The sequence below is a fragment of the Cryptomeria japonica genome, chromosome 11 (assembly GCF_030272615.1).
Source record: "Cryptomeria japonica chromosome 11, Sugi_1.0, whole genome shotgun sequence".
Lineage (NCBI taxonomy): Eukaryota > Viridiplantae > Streptophyta > Pinopsida > Cupressales > Cupressaceae > Cryptomeria > Cryptomeria japonica.
In genome coordinates, this window is record NC_081415.1 from 274,902,142 (window position 1) to 274,920,367 (window position 18,226).

The window sequence follows — 18,226 nt, forward strand, 5'->3', positions numbered from 1 at the left end:
AGAGGTGGAGGATTTGCTGCCATTGGTACCTGATAAATGACTAGAGGTAAAATATTTTGTTCAGGGGGTTCATTCAGGAAGTCTAGGTCTCCTTCTGACAAATTAAAGACACCTCTATTTAGCACATAAGTTTCTGCAAAAGGGTTTACTTCAGGTGCTTGATCTGATCTTCTATCTTGAGTGTAATGCGAGGGAAGAAATCTTCCTAGTGCATCTCTCCTCCTCCTATGCATGCAGATTAATGAAGAAAATTCAAAGAGATAATTAAGAAAATTTAGAAACTAATGGTTACAATAGGTTCTTAGCTTGGCACCATCCCCGGCAACGGCGCCAAAAATGTTGGTCCTCACAACTGGAATGGCAACTAGGTAATAAAACACAATTCAGAGATTGAATATCCTTGAATAGCTAACTTTCCTGTGGCAAAGGCTCATTTATTAATCAAACAGGGATGTAAACTTGAAATGGGCCAGCACTGTATGTGCACCAAGTTCATATCTCAACCATTCTATATTACTACAGGAAAGGGAATTCTTCTAAAGTAAACATATAGAATCTTAATGAACTAATACTTAATCTTACAACTGGAAATTACTTTAAACAACTGCTATTAAATGATAAAGTTTTGACAAGCAACATGAACTACTTTGTTGTTGTGGCTGCAGGAACAGACACATGAACTATTTCCAATGGCTACAGGAACAGACACAGGAACTGTTTCCAATGGCTACAGGAACAGACAATTGCAAAAACAACTACTACAAAAGTATGAAAACTAACTGGAACATACAAAATATTACTCACCAAGTGGACCCCCTTGAGTGAGTATCTCCAGAACTTCAAATTACAATTGTTTAAGCATTCAAAATCATATCGATCTCTTTATTTCATCTTGACTATGGAAAATACATAAAATATGAGAAGACTGCATATTACAAATATTATGGTCGTTCTCTACTATCCCTGAGAGGAGAGAGATCCCTTTATTTATAAGAAAACTTATAACAAACTTCTAACTAATCGACCACATTCCTATAGAATAGGTTCACGAACAAGATTTATTAACAAGAGAAGAAGAAGAAGTCAACGTAGGAAAACATAACAACATCTATCCTATAGCTGAGAAAATATAGCATGACTTGCTTCCTAGATCTAAGCTCCACTAAGAACAATTATAAATGTTTTCATAAATCAGTCTGCTGAAGAACCGGTCAAGTGGTTTTGATCATTACTGCATTTCTCTAACTGGGTCTGTATTGCAGTTATATACTTGATGCTCCTTTAAACTGCCATTTAGTCTTTACTTCACCTTTGTTGACCCTGCATCATGATATTAGTGTGCACAACAAACATGTGTATATACTAATGCTAACATGATATAACGTAAACCATATTTAAAATTGATTTTAGATATTTGCATAGATAGATCATTTAAAATCATTGTATGACATCATTAGGTATAAGTTAAACCAGTTTCAAGAACACTTTAAAAGATACCAACTTAGGAGAGTATTATAATCCAAATGTGACCTAATCATAAGACCTAGGCAGAGGTATTATATAAAAAATCTATCAAAATAGAGCCATTATTTAGGCTCATCAAACCTAATAATCAGAACAATCAGAAGACTCTGAGGTATGTAAGATTAAATCATTTTAAAAATCAGATTATTGGTGATAAGAATAAAGTTGTAATGACCAGAAGAAGGTTAGTTGTTGAAGAAGTATGTTTGATTTCTAAAGTTGAACCTAAAGATGTTGTTGAAGCTTGCAAAGATGAAAATTGGATGAGAGCTATGGAAGAAGAAATAGATCGGATTGAAAAGAATAATACATGGGAACTTGTACCTAGACCTAAAGATAATAATGTTATTGGTAATGGGTATTCAGGAACACATTGAATGAAGCCAGTGAAGTTATCACAAATAAAGTTAGATTGGTTTGCAAAGGATATTATCAAAAAGAAGGAATTGATTATGAGGAGACATTGGCTGCAGTGGCCAGACTTGAAGTTGTTAGACTATTGCTTTCTTATAAAGATTTAGAGGTATAACAGATGGATGTCAAATCTGCCTTTTTGAATGGTAATCTTGAGGAAGAAGTCTACATTGAGCAACCAAATGGACTTTCATTATCAAATGATGGAGACATGGTATGTAAATTGAATAAATCTCTTTATGGATTGAAGCAAGCCCCTAGAGCCTGGTATGCAAGATTAGATAAGTATTTTTTTTAAATTGGGATTTAACAAAGGGACTGCTGATGGTAATTTATATTTTAAGATAAAAAATGATAACATCTTGATTGTTGAAGTTTTTGTTGATGACATTATCTTTGGAGGTGATGATAACTTGAGCATGAATTTTGTCAGTGATATGCAAAAATAATTTGAGCTTTCTATGATTGGTGAGATGAATTTTTTCTTAGGTTTGCAAATTTCATGGATTGGAAAAGGTATATTTATATCTTGAAATAAGTATGTGAAGGAATTGTTAAAGAAGTTTGGGCTGGATGCCTCCAAACTGGTTGGAACTCCTATGGTGACTAGTTGTAAATTGTCTAAGAATGATGAACCTCTGAAAGCTAATCAAAGCTCATACAGATCTATGGTTGGTGGACTATTATATCTCACTCATATTAGACCAGACATCATGCATGTTCTATGCATGGCTGCTAGATATCAAGTTGATCTGAAAGAGAGTCATGTCACTATTGTAAAGAGGATATTCGGATACTTGAAGGGAATTGTGGACTATGGTTTGTGGTATTCGAGGAATGATGATTTCAAGTTATGTACCTACATTGATGCAGATTGGGATAGTGATGTATATGATCGAAAGAGCACTACCGGTGGAGCATTCTGTATACACCTAGAAATGGTCTGAAGATATTTAATTAAATAAGCAATTATTTAATTAATCCCCCTTCCTAATTTAATTTAATTCATTAGGCAATTTGATTAAATTTATCCATTTCATCTACTTATTATTAAATCGAAGGATTTATTTAATACGTTCATTCCATAGTCCCCTTTGATTAATTAATTCAAATTAATTAATCTTCCCCCCCATTGCAATCAATTCTTCTAATCCTCTAATTAATTAAAACAAATCAATTTATGAGTTGTTGAGAATTAATTAGCCTTTTCCTATTATTTAAATATTTTAATTCAAATTACCCACATGCCTCCTAACTTCTAACCACCTAACCTAACCATCCCTCTAACCTAACCCATTCCACCTAACCTTGGGTTTAACTAACCCTATCCTATCTTGCACATTCTAACCTCCTTATCCTAACCTCCTATGGTGTGGATATTTTCTTCTTGAGACACATGGCACTTTGGCAACATGTCTCCTCTCTTGGACACTTGCCCTTTTATGAGCAAAGCTCCTTAACACTTGTCACCACAGAGATCTTCCTCCAACCTCTTCTCAAACCTCCTTCAATTTCACCCTTGATATCTTCAGACTCAATCTTGACCGTTGGTTCCTGCCACCTCACCCCAGGCCTTGGAAATCCTATAAATATCCCCCATTTTGGAGCAATAAGGATCCCCATCTCATTTCATCTTATGAATTGTTATTATAGGCAGATCCCCATCTCATTTCATCTTATTCATTGTTATTATAGGCAGATCCCATCTCATTTCATCTTATGTATTGTTACTATAGGCATATCATTTGAGCATTGTTGTTTTAAGCAATTGCATCTTAGATTTATCTTAATTTGATCATTTTCTAGCATAATTGTTGAGTCATGTAGCTTAATCAATCTCTTTTCTAGCTTAATAAATCTCTTTTCTTGCTTAATTGCATCATCATCATAGCTTAATCATGCATATCATTAGCTTAATTAGTCTCTTGGATCAATATAGCATAATCAATCTCATCTTTGCATATCATTATCATTTCAAATCCCCCGTCTAGGTGTAGTAAAGTCACTAGGATTGCTTATCCTGATCTGAGAGCAAATCCATACTCGCATCTCTTAAGAGGCGATAGGTCGCTTTGTCATGGTTCATCTTTGTTTGCTTATTATTTGCTAACCATGCTTGTAATGATCTATTGAGTGTTTTGTGTTGCAGCTACAGGTATCACACTTCACAGGCACGACACATTCTTTTTGGGAAAGAAGTTGGTTTCATGGGCTAGTAAGAAACAAGATTCGGTGTCCCTATCTACTACTGAAGTTGAGTACATTGTTGCTGCTAGTAATTACACTCAGGTTGTTTGGATGAAGCAAATGTTGAAAGATATCAGAGTTATCTATGATGAGCCTATTGTCATTTACTGTGATAATTCTAGTGCTATTAACATGCCAAATAATCTAGTGCAACATTCAAAGACTAAGCATGTGTCAATCAAATATCATTACTTGAGAGAGCAAGTCAGTGAAGAAAAAGTGAAGCTGGAGTGTGTATCTACAAAGGAACAAATGGCTGATATTTTCACTAAGCCTTTTCCTGCAGATACATTTGTCTATTTGAGAGACAAGTTAGGGGTATTTACCCCTCCTGATGAGATCTAGATTCATTGAGTTGCATCAATCCAGTGGACTTCAAAACTATATCCTTTTATCTAGATTGATGAGTTTGTGTTGCTTCTCTAGTGGAGTAGTTTGTGTTTTAGGGAGAGAGATTCATGTTTTTGTTTTGGGAAAGAGGTTTTGGTTTTATGTTTTGAGATCGTTGGCATTGTTGTCAAAGGGGGAGAGAGATCATGTGAAAAACTACTTTATATATCTTGATCTTAGGGGGAGTTTACTGGAGTTTGTTGGAGATATCTTCTTTATTTGCTTTGACTGCTTGTCACATTCATATGTTGCCATCAATGCCAAAGGGGGATATTGTTAGATATTGTTAGTCATTGTTGTTGCTAGGATATGTTGTTGTCATTGATGTCAACATATTCCTATGAATTTCTTTGGTGTGTGATCTTATGATCCGGTTTTGCAGTTTTGTTTTGCCGATCACTGTTTTGCTGAGTTCAATATTTCCTCCGGTATATTCTAGTGTGATCGTATCTTGAGCTGAGTTTTTGCGATATTGCTTGGGATGGTCTTGTGTATCTTCATTTTAGATGGATCTTTATTTGGTTCTCTGCAAGTTATCTTTCTTCATGGCAGTTGTTGTTGAGTATTCATGAGTTTTTAGTTGTTGATCGATGAAGATTTGATGTGGTGTTGGTGCAACTATTGCTAATGATTCTAACATTCTTGCTTGTGTTTTTTGATTGTTTCCTATTTGTTTTGTCAATCTACATTGATCGTTGTGCGAGTTTTTGGTGGTTTCTATGAACCGGTGATGATTTTCATGTTATGCAATTTTCTTGGTGGTATAGCGCGTTGCGGTTGATCTTGGCATAATTTCCGGTGGAGCTGAGCATTTGGGAATTTGTTTTAAGACCATGTTATATCATGTAAATCATTATATTGGTTTGATGGTCGATCTTTGTATCATATGATGTAATTTTTTAATTGAGGGTTGAGGGTTTAGCCGACCTTATTATCAAGGTTGATGATTTATACAAATAGGTGATATATTGATATAATTTAGGTGTCGATGTTGTGTCTGCATTATTAGAGAGTGGTGCATGTGATAACAAGTGATTTATCCTTTAGTGTTGTGATTCAGGAGAGATTGGTGTTGCTGAGTAGACAACTGTGCTTAACTGGAACTATAATCAAGTATTTGGAGATGTTATTCTTTTAGTTCATTTCATCCGGATTGTAGTCTGAATCTTGTTGTAAGTCAGTGAGACTTCCCTAAGGGTTGTAGCCTTTTGGGTCATTATATTTTGAGCAATGAGCTCTATGTAGTGTGCCTGAATGCATGTGCATTCCCCATTGTAATATTTCACATGCTACTGCAGAGTATCATCTTATTGTGGGTAGGTTCTCACGGTGGTTTTTCCCTTAACTGAGTTTTCCACGTAAAAATCTTGGTGTTGTGTGTTATGCTTTCAATTTGCTTATCTATCTCATTGTTGCAGCTTATCAAATATATGTTTTGTGATAGATTTTTTTGATCCAGTGAAAACTGATTCACCCCCCCTCTAAGTTTTCCTCCTCTTTGCTGCTAAGAATGTGTAGAGACATTGATCCTCCCTCCTTAAGGATTCAATCTCATCCTTTCACCTTGCACATACTCACAGCCTACGCCTCTATAATAAACTTACCCAATCCCATCATGGCTAGTTATTGATCTACCTAAGATTGGTTAGCCATTCATAATAAACCTTTCCCTTTTCACCCCTTCCTTCCATAATAAATTAGGTCCAATCTATGATTGGGGCAAAAATATTAAATCTAGTGATGGAAGTGGTACCCTGAGCATCGCATGTTTTGAGGAGCATTGTCTTTTTCGTTCCTCCTTCTTTTTGCGCACAATCCATAATAAAGTTACATTGTTGTTCATAATAAAGTATCAGTTTCATGAATTTAGTCAATTTCAAATGAGACACAAGCAATAGTAAGCTTTCAACAAATCAAATCTTTCAGCAGACTTTGGCAACAACATGTTTTTCAACATTATCTATCCTTTATCAAGATGACAACATTGTGACCAAACCAAACATGTTAACATATGTGGCAAGCGACACAAATAACTTGAAGATTTCATTGTGTCTTGGTGTCAATTCTTGCTTTTCTTTTGATTCAATCTTTTAAGGTGACATGTCTTTTAGCTTTTTCGGGATGTCTTTGACTAGAGATTTCATCTCCATGATGTCTTTGACTAGAAAGGCGAGGATGGGATATGTTCACCTGTTGTTTTTTTGTTTGTGGATTGTCTCTTAGTAATGCTATGACTTATCCAAGGATATGATGACACTGTGAGTCTAGTATGAACTGGGGAATTCCTTGTTTGCGACTGTTTGATCTCCATGCAAAGAAGTACAATGACTTTCTAGGTTGAACCTATACCTCAATTGTCATAACATATTTTCCATATAAAGCTCAATGATGATAAAGCATAAGAAGCTCTTTCACTTCCATATCTTCTATCTTCCATTCCCCTTTCATGATTTTCCTCCATCATCCTTCCCTAAGTCCATGTAGCTTGCTATCACATGATTGAGTATAATGGCACACCAAAAAGATCTGCATTACATGTAGTTTACACCTTCATCATCACATGTTATCATATATCATTCAATCCATACATTTAGAAATCATAATCACATCACGTCCTGCACACACCACTGATTAGCACATCATATATATATTTGCATTCTCATTATAGCATGTTAATAATCATGCATCCATTCACATATAGTACATCCACATCATGCATGTCATATAAAATAGAAAAAGAAAAAAAATATATTGCATATCATCATGGATATATTTTACTTCCATAAGTATCATAACATCCTCATAAGCATCATAGAATTATTATAAGAACATGCATACATAAACTGCATCATCATATAGAAACATCACATAGGAACACATGCATATAGTTGTCGCATATATATATATATATATATATATATATATATATATATATATATATATATATATATATATATATATATATATATATATATATATATATATATATATATATAATGTGTCATGATACAATGATGTCAATATCTCATAAGGCTACAAAATCACCCAAAGGTGTCTACATCATTATACAAAAAACTGATACAAAAACTAGATCCAAGAGAGCTATGATGAACTCCCTCCCTCGGAGCTAGCTAGACTTGAAGGAATCTGAGCTCTTGAAGTCCCTGCTCTAGGATCACCTCCTCTCGGTGGTGTGGGTGGACCCATATCCATGCCACTGGATTCTTGTTGTTTGTCTCTCCCCCTTGTGGTAGTCATCCTAGAAGCTCTCCTGAATCTCCTATCCCTCAACTCTAGAGGAATAGTTGTGTAGTACAGATCTCTCTAGTAGGCTATATCCTCTCCTGCCCATAGGAGATATGCATATCCAACCCCTGTGTCCTCAACTTCTCTCCTACCTGCCCTTAATTCCTCCTCAACCTTAGTGTACCTCTGGAGAGTCTGATCCCTCTCTATTTGCATATCTGCTAACTATCACCTCCATCGAGTCATGTCACTCTCGAGATCCTCCATCTCATCGACCTATCTTGCTGAAATCTCTCGCAACACTAGTAGCTCATCCTCCTCCTCATCTCCACCTTGGGCACCCTCCTCCTTCATGTCCTATCCCTATGCATCTCTCCCAAGCACCTATCCCTGTACTTGTCCACCAACTTGTAAGATCTATCCTCCTCTACCCCTCGGTGGTCTCAGTGGCCTCCCTCCCTGTGGCTCTCATCTCTCCTCAGCTCTCTCTCCAGCATCCCTCTATCCACCCCTACCCCTCACCACCCTCCGCATTGCTCCTCTCTTCCACCTTCTCTGTCTCCCTCCATCCCTATCCTCATCATCCTCATCATCATCATCCTCCACTACCACATGCTCATCTGGATCTGTCAACCTCAGTACTGGATGTGCTGCAAAATAGGTATCATGCTTCACATCTATACCTACATCAACCACATCCCTCAGTAGATCCCAAGGCATCAAAACCATCTGCTTGAACTATGTAACTACAACATCATAGGACAAAATTGACCCCCAGTGAGCTTGCTCTTGCACTGTTTATGCAAACTCTCCAGATCCACAAGGCATCCTCTGTTGTCACCCAAACTGCCTGCATATCCTATCAATCATATGTCTATCCAGTATATAAGGCATCCGCCCAATCAAATACCTGCTCCTAAAAACATATGGAAGCTCTATAGCATCCTCCTCCCAATCCTCACAGTCAAGATAGGGTCTTCGTATGACATTATCTATGTCATCTATAACCCGTCTCCAATAGTACACCTTCCCAATCCATGGCTGAGAAGTGATCATACTGTACAAGTGTGTGTAGGATTATCCATGCCCTCTCCCTTTGAAGTGAACCAGTCTAGTCATTGCAATATGCTCATATGACCACACCTGTTATAGAGTCACCCCACACCCTAACCCGCAACCACCGAGATACACAAATTGGTGCATCTCGTGATACAAATGTGCTAATACACATGAACCCCATGCATATCTAGTGTGTTGTGTCACCTGTGTCTCTAGAGTCCTCCCCCATCCAACAACCATACGTTGTGTCGCCCTATTTGGGCAAAGGTAAACCACTAATCACCCCTCCAACTAATGTCGGTAGTTTGCATCCAATAGCTAGCATAACATCCCAGCTAACATGACCCAATCTCATCTCCAACTCTGGGTCACCAAAGACTCGTCTTAGTGCATCCATGTCACCCTCTCTATCATAGGGCACCAACTCGTCATGGATCGATATCCTCAAAATCCTATAAACATCCTCTAAAGTGTCTAACATCTCGCCAGTCGACAAATGAAATGAATAGGTCTCAAAGTTCCATCTCTCTGCTAGAGAAGTCAGTAATCCTCTGTTCACTCGAATCTCAAGCAGATACATGTTATGTCTCAATTCCATACCCTTGACAACTTCTCTCTCCTCAAAGGTCAACTTTGGTCATAACCTCTGTGTCATAGGGAATCTCTCTCGCGACTCTATATGGGGCAAGTACTCCTGCATCTAAGCAAACCAATCATGTCAATCCTAGTAGTACTCATGTTTATCGCATATTGCTACTTCTACCCTAGTGCTTATGTCTATCACATGGCGTTGCATCCTAGTGTATATGTTCATCACATTGCACTTGATCTTATTTAGAGGTCTTGCTTGAGTGTATCGTCTTAGTAGCTTATCCAATTGACAATGTATGTTAATCATAAAATTGTCAATTCTAGCCTATCTCTCAGTTTGTCTCCCTAGGACACCTGCTTGATTGTATCCTCTTAGCGGCTTATCGAATCGACAATGTATGTTCATCACATAACTGTCGATTTGAGCCTACTTAGACAAACATGTTTTTACAAATACAAATGTGGTTTTCATCAACCCAAACGTGCTTGCTTGCCCTAGACGTGCATGTACATCACAAATGTGTTGTTGTCCTACATAGATGCGCTTGTCTTTCACAAATGTGCCTTTATGAAATAGATGTGCCTTCTACGCATTGACGTGTCCCTATCAAATTTAGATGTGATTACATTCGCAGATGCACCTATCCTACCTAAACGTGCTTGACACTGACCTAGATGCATTCACAGTGCCAACTAACGATTTTGTGTTTTTGCTTATCTACCCTAAAATACATTAATGATAGTAATAAATGCAAAAAATGTACAAAGAGGCTTCGAGGTACTTAGTGACTCACCCATGTCATCCGGTCTCTGATATCACTGGACTCGATCGAATCTGTGAACTCTATCCATAGTCATTCACTGCTTTGATTGCTCTAAGCTCTCTCTCTGCACTCTGATCTCTTAATTGTGTGGATGCAAATGAGGATGTTTTCCTTGTGTCCCTATCATATAGGCTACCTAACCCTAATCTCTTGAGTCAGTATTTTTCCTGTGTGACCTTGTCACCCTGTCTTGTCAATCCTTTCTATCCTTTCTTTCTTATCGAGAGATTCTCTGAAATCCTTTCAATTTTTTCATCCAATCTCTTGAGGGGGCATATCATTCCCATCTTGGGGCATGTATCTGTTTTTCTTCTTTGAGCCAACACGAAAATCTGCATTGTCTCAAAGAGGGGCAAAATGTAGACACCTAAAATTGTCTTGTCTAATTAAATAAATATTTTTTATTTATTTAATTATTTAATAATTTTATCCTAAGTCTTCTATTAATTAATTGAATTTTTATTTTTTTAATTAATTCAATAATCCTCTTCTAAGCCTTTCCTCATTTAAATAAATACTTTTATTTATTTAAATTGTCTCAATTCCAAGGGGATAAGGCCCCTAGACTGAATGGATTCCCCCCTGGCTTTTACCAGAAATGTTGGCATATCATAGGAGATGAGGTCACTAACGCCCTGGAATTTGCCTGAAATGCAGGCAGATTCTTAAAACAAATAAATAGCACTTTTCTAGCCTTCATCCCCAAGAAGGATCACCCAACGAAATGAGAAGAGTTCAGACCCATCTCATTATGCAATATGACAGATAAATTACTAACAAAAGTCATAGCCAATAGACTAAAAAAATTATTACCATCCATTATCTCAGAGGAGCAGACTGGTTTTGTACGCAACAAATCAATTTTAGATGAAATAGTCATAGTCTAAAAGGTTATCCACCCCATTCAAGCCCAGAGTCAACGAAATATGTTAATAAAACTAGATATCAAGAAGGCCTATGACAAAGTGGACTGGTACTTCCTTTGTAGTTGCATGCGTGTTTTTGGCTTTAACAAACAATGGGTTAATTGGATTCACTACTGCATCTTGAGCCCAAGGTTCTCGGTCCTATTGAATGGAAAACTGGAAGGTTATTTCGAAAAAACTAGGGGCCTGAGGCAATGAGATCCACTTTCCCTTTCTTATTCTTCATAATGTCTAAAGCCATGGGAAGATGCCTGGATACAACACAAAGATCCAAAAAGTTAGTAGGCATCCAAATTACTAGGGGTATGGATCCTTGCACACACCAACAGTATGCAGATGACAAGATGATATTGGGACAAGGAAAATTGAAAGAAGCTGGGGAAATCAAGGAAATTCTGCACTCTTATGGACAAGCATCTGGGGAAATAGTTAATGGGGACAAATCCAAAATTTTCTTTTTTAACATGAACCCTCAGGAAGAATCTAGAATTGCAAACCTGCTAGGCTACAAAGTCATCCGACTACCATGCACATATCTTGGCATGCCCATGGACAAAGGCATTAGGACCAATAAACTTTGGGAACCCTTGAATGAGAAACTTAGGAAGAGGTTATCATCTTGGAAAGGATTATGGCTAACAGGTGCATGAAGGTTAACACTTATCAAGACAGTCTTAGCAGCAATGCCCATCTATCTTTAATCATGCATCCCACTATCGGTGGGAGCCAATAAGAAGCTGACTAAAACAATCAGGAACTTCTACTGGAAAGGCACAGACAACATAAGAAAATTCAAATTAATATCATGGGACAAAATCTGCAAAGAGATGTGATGGAGGCTCTGGGATTAGGAAACTTCTATGGCAGAATAAGGCTTTAGGAGCAAAACTAGTTTGGAGAATGTATACCTCCTCTGAAGCCAAATGGGCAAGAATAATTTGAAGTAAGTATCTAACAAAAAAGAATAGGGAGTCAATATTTAGGGATATGGACCTCCTCAAAGGATCTAGGATATGGAATTTTAGGAGAGAATGTCGCAAACTCATCATCAATCACCTGGCTTGGGACATTCATGATGGCAAATCTGCCTTATTCTGGGAGGACTCTTGGGGAGGTCATCCTCCAATAGAAAAGCTAATGGACACCAATGGAATAAAGCATCAATTGAAGGACCTATGGGGTTGTCATGTAGGGGAGTATATAACTTTGGAGCCAAACTTGGCGGTTGGATGGAAATGGAAAGACATGCATGAGTTCATGTGGGATAACAAATTTCAAAAATTGCAACAAATTCTTAAAGGCAAGATGATAATCTTTAGACATGGGGTGGATAAACTAATCTGGTCTAAATCCAAGGATGGGCAATACAACTGCTAAGACGGCTTCAGAACCACATATAACGAGGCAAAGATATGCAAGGATTTTGATCATTTTTCAGTCTGCAACATGCATAGATAAAACTCAATAGATAAAACACATCATGAGGTTAATGAAGACTATGAATCCAAGTTAGAGACACATACATTTAACACATTTGTCACCTCTGCAACTGATCATTTATGCTTCTAACCTCTTCTGCAACCTGCAACTCCTTGACCTAGTTGACATCAATGACAACATCATGCCAACAATCTCCCCCTTTGGCATTGATGTCAACACTCATATCTTATCCTCCCCCTTTGCCAACTATGGCAAAGTGTCTGGCTACTTGTAAAAATCCATCTAAGATGTGCACAGAGACATCCATGTGGCACAAGATACCAGTTAACAAGTCATCCAATATGCTACCAGAAACAATTAACTCCCCTCAGACTCTACATATATCTGCAAGTCATTTCACCTATGTAATTTTAGGCTTATTAATCTGGAATATTATGGTTCCACTTTGATTCATTTGTTGGACCTATGTATATTGACTTTGGTGACACTAAATGACAGTGAGACACTCTTTTCTCTTGAATTTAGAAAATCTCTCCCCTTGCATTCATACACTACACTTTCACATAAGCATTTTAATAATCTTGTTAAACAATAATGTTCTCCCCCTGTGAGAAAGATTCGGGTTCAAGGAAAAAAAATATAGACGTGTATGTTACCCCTAAACAAATGCACCTGCATGATTGTGTACACCTCTGCTGCCTATATGCTCGATGAACTATTGTTACAATATAAAGCATGCAACTAGATGAACCATTATTACAATATAAAGTCTGCAACTTTAGCTTATCTATTTTCTTCCATTTGCTCTCATACATAACACTTGGATCGATACAAATTTTAATCTCTATGACTACTGTGATTTGAATCTCACTATCCTTTTAAAAAAAAATCATGACTGATAAACTTTCCTCATCCCCTATGCCTTCTAGAGTCACAATGCAAAGTCAATTTGGACCTTAAGTGCTTATCCTTACTATGACAATCTTGGAGGGCTATGGAATTCATGCTATCCTCTTTATACTGTTACAATGACTTCTTTTGAATAGCAGAAGGCATCTTTATGTTTCTTTTGATTTCTATGTTCCAAGTTGTCAGGTAACCCTCACAAGCTAATATGAACCTTGGATAAGGTTTCAATTGCGAAATATGCATATCTGAATCTCTCATACCATAAGAATCAAGTTTGATAAGTGATAGATGACAACCAATTACATGCACACTTGGGGTCTCGTAGTCACAATTCACCACGGGAGGACTTATCTTAGTTTATGACAACATTCCACATATTTTATTCATTATCATAAATTGGCTCCTAACACTAGATTTACTATTCACCATAGTTAGCATTCAGATTTAATGATTTATCTACCCTTGCAATACATTCACCATTGCCTTCTTTATCCTTCATGCCTACTGCATCAATCGTTCACTCCTCTTGCAGTCATGTTTTGTAAGCACATAGCCTCTATTGTTACATATGCACAACCGTTGTTCCCATTCACATTGTTCTTTCAACTTCAACACTACTTTGAACTTCTAAATCATCCTAATACATTCAACTCCCCATATGTTGCTTGTAATGTAGTTGCTTATTATCTTTATGTTGTACCATACTTATTTTCCATTTGATCCAATTATTTGTAAAATACAATGCATGATGGATTATTTGTAATATATCTTCACCACTTGCAATTGTACATAGTCTTGTACATTTTAGGTATGCAACCACAATCAAATGCCTTTTTATAGTGACCATTATGCCAACAATGTTGAAGCTTGATATGTCATCAAGGGATAACTTTTCTCCACTACAAGCACCATAATAGATATGCACTATCTTAACTAACCTCAACATCAATTAATATATACACAAACAATCTTTTATTCTAATCATCTTCCCTATCACTTGAATCACTTATTCTTCCATAAATTTTGGGGGCAAAAGATGTAACCATACTTAGCTCCCCCTAAGGTTCTACTTTTTCTTAAGCTTTGGGAGATGTCATATGTGCCTGGTATGCACCATGTTAGCCCATGTAATCATCCTTATTTTTTTTCTCATCACCTATATTTAGTCTTCTTCTCCAAACTTGTTTAATCTCCCTCCTTTTCTCAACTACAATTTTTGAAGCATCATCTATTATCTTTCTTGGTTTGGCAATTCTTGTCCTACAATATTTTGCAGTGTGACCAAAGTTGTTGCAAGTGTACCATACTATGTTCATACGAAGCTGAGGAGTGGATGGGTTATGGTTAGATTGACTTGTTCTCCTACTCCAATCCATACTTCTATGACTAGCTAAAGGAACAGGGGAACTAGTTGACCATTTAGTGATTCTTCTATTTTTGTTCCATGTTTGTTCCTTTATTTCATAATTTCTACCCATTCTTTCATGCTGACCATAGTTATTATATCTTGCATTTTTATTGAAAGAGTAATTGAAGGAGCTACCACATGACTGAAATGAGTTTCTTCTACATCCAAAGCTCATATGGCCTGCATTATTGCAGTTATAACATGCAACATTATTATTTATCAGAGTAGTAGAAACATTCTTTCTATCATACCTTGGAGCGGGTCTATGCACAAGTCTACAATATGACTTTATTTCCAAATGTATTGCATTTGTGACAAAATACATTTTTGCTTCCAAAGAATTTAACTTGACCTTTCCTATACCCATCTGTATACTCACTTGTTTTGTGGCCATATCCTTTGCATGCATAACATTAACCAAAAAAGGTAAGATTGTATCTTATAAAGTGAATTTTGTTGGCTAGGTGGGGATCTTGTGGACATGTTTACACTAAGTCTTCTTCCTTTGTTTCTGTACTTGAGCTATCCTTTTTTAGCAGTCATATATTTTAATTTCCACCCATTCTCAGTCTTGTGAGCAACAACATAGTTTGATCTCCTATATCTCCTTCTTGGGTTCTTATCTATAATGAAGCCATCTTCATTCAACTTTCCTTTTCCTTTTGAATCAACAATATTCTTGCTTGTAGAAGCAACTTGTGTCTTTATACTTTCAACGGTAGTAGTTAATTCAATCTTTTTCCTTGGAGCATTCTTGACTGTAAAGGTTTGCCCATTATAATTCTCCTTTGAAGATACTAATTGTATGTCCTTCTTTGATGAATTTATTCTAGTGGAATATTGACCAATATCATATCCTAAGCCCATTCAGTCATTTGAGTGATATTGTTTCTTCAACATATCTTCTAATGCATTGGTGTTGCCCTCATACTTCATTTTTATCTTAAGTTCATCCTTACACTTCATAAGTTCATTTCTAAGATTCACAACCTCTTGATCCAACTCTTGACACACCTTTTCCTTGGCATCCAAATCTGATTTTGTTACTTTGTTTATCCTCTTGGCTTCTTCTAGATGAGATTTCATAATGTTGATACTTTGTTTACATACTTCAAGATTCTTTCTTAGCTGATCTTGTTCCTTTGTGGTTTACTTCTTGTATCTTTTATATTCCTTCGTTATTTTATTTAATTCTTCAAGAGCACACACTAATTCTACTTCAAGATCAACTTCAGCATCAACATCTTCTTCACCTTCTTCATCAAGACCAAATAATTCATGCTTGCTAGATTGGAATCCACTATCACATATTGATGTCTTCACCTAATTTTGGATCTCTTGTGACATGAATGGATGTGTTTCCTTTTCATCTTCATTGCAACAACTAGTTGATTTGCCTCTATCATTTGCACATTTGCCCAATCCTTTCTTCATCTTTCTTCCATAATCTGATTCAACAATACTTGGCTCTTCTCCATAGATTTTCTTTAATCTATTCAATAAGTTCTTTATAGATTTGTAGTTCTTGACCTGAAAAGAAACTATATCTGACAATCCATTGAGAATAACCTTCTTTGCCACAACATTGCATTCATATATTCTTTTTGCATTAAGGTTAGTTGGAGGAGTAGTAGGGACCAAGTATTCATTCTTGATTGACATCCAAACATCATAACCTAAGGAGGACAAGTAGACTTCCATCTTGAATTCCAAATAAAATAGTTGGTACCATCATACCTTAGTACATTAGCAAAGGATGACTCATACATCACCATTGTGTTCACACACCAAAATCTACCCAACCTAGAGAAAACTTATCTAACTAGGAGCCTATGGCTCAGATATCGATTAAAGGAACACAATCAGGTCACTGAGAAGGGGGTGAATCAGTGATAGTTAAAATTTTAAAACTTTAAATCAAATTGTGCCAACATTGATAATAAAATAGATCAAAGCACATGCACACAAGAGAAAACTACATGCCACAAAATATACGAGGAAAACCTAATGTCAAAAAACCAGAGTAAGAAAAGTTACTGGAGTCTACTACTCCAATCCAACCTCATAGTGAAATGTATGATTACAATATTTATGGGCACCAACCCAAAGGAGCACCAACCCTTTAATTTTATGGGCACCAACCCAAATAAGAAACAACCCTTGAAGTTTATGAGCACCAACCCCTAATTTTATGAGCACCTACTCAAAGGAGCACCTACCCCTAGCCTGAGCACCCACTCAAATAAACACAACATTTGACTGAATGGATAAAAAATAATACAATGAGTAACCTTGTTACAAATGAATTTTGTAACCCTTGGACTCTAATGGACACACATGCACTGTTGCTCTCTATTATGCCAAATCTTTAATTTCTCTCTTCTGCCTTCCAATCTCTAGAACTTAGCTCAATCTTCTTCTCAATAGTCTTATATCTCTCTCTGATGGTTCTTCTTACTCTCTATTACTGCAACACTCTATCTCTTCTTAGAATGACCACCACTCTATATGCTTCACATGTATGTTCTGCAACTCTCTTTTTCTTTCCCACCCACTTCTCTATTCAGCTACTACTCACCTTTTCTTTTCACACTTGTCTTACTCTTTGGAGCCAACACTCACTCTTACCAACACAACTCAACCAAACCATGCATACAACTACTACATATCACATCAAAAATATCTCATTTTACTCCTCTATTCATGCATGATTTCCCTCCAAAACTGAAATTTGAAAATATCTTCTTTGGGTTTTTGAGAGATTAGTTTGCTGAAAGATTTGATCTTATATACATAGATAGCCACCAACAATAAATGAAATCTCTTGACATTCTTTTGAAATCAGACTATATCTCTGGGTATGTATTACTATATTTAGTAATCCTTTGTCTACTATGCCTTCTTGAGCTTCTCAATGATCTACAAATGGACCATCAATAAATTCTCTTTCATTCCTTTTCGAACTATTCTGATTGGATGGACAACTACTGCAATAACATTCTCCATCTTAGCAAGCAACGACTTTTGTATGTCTGATTTTTCTTTCATTTGTTTTGAATCTTCCATGTCATGAAAATCTTCGTCTTTGTCTCTTGATCAACCTTCATCAAATTCCCACATGGATCATTTGCATATCGAGTTGCAACTATGTCATCAAAACCCTTTGATTCGGTCAAAAACTAGACATGGGGTTTTATCTGCAAGACATTAGGCAATCATGGTGAACTAAAACCCTTGTCGCTATAGCA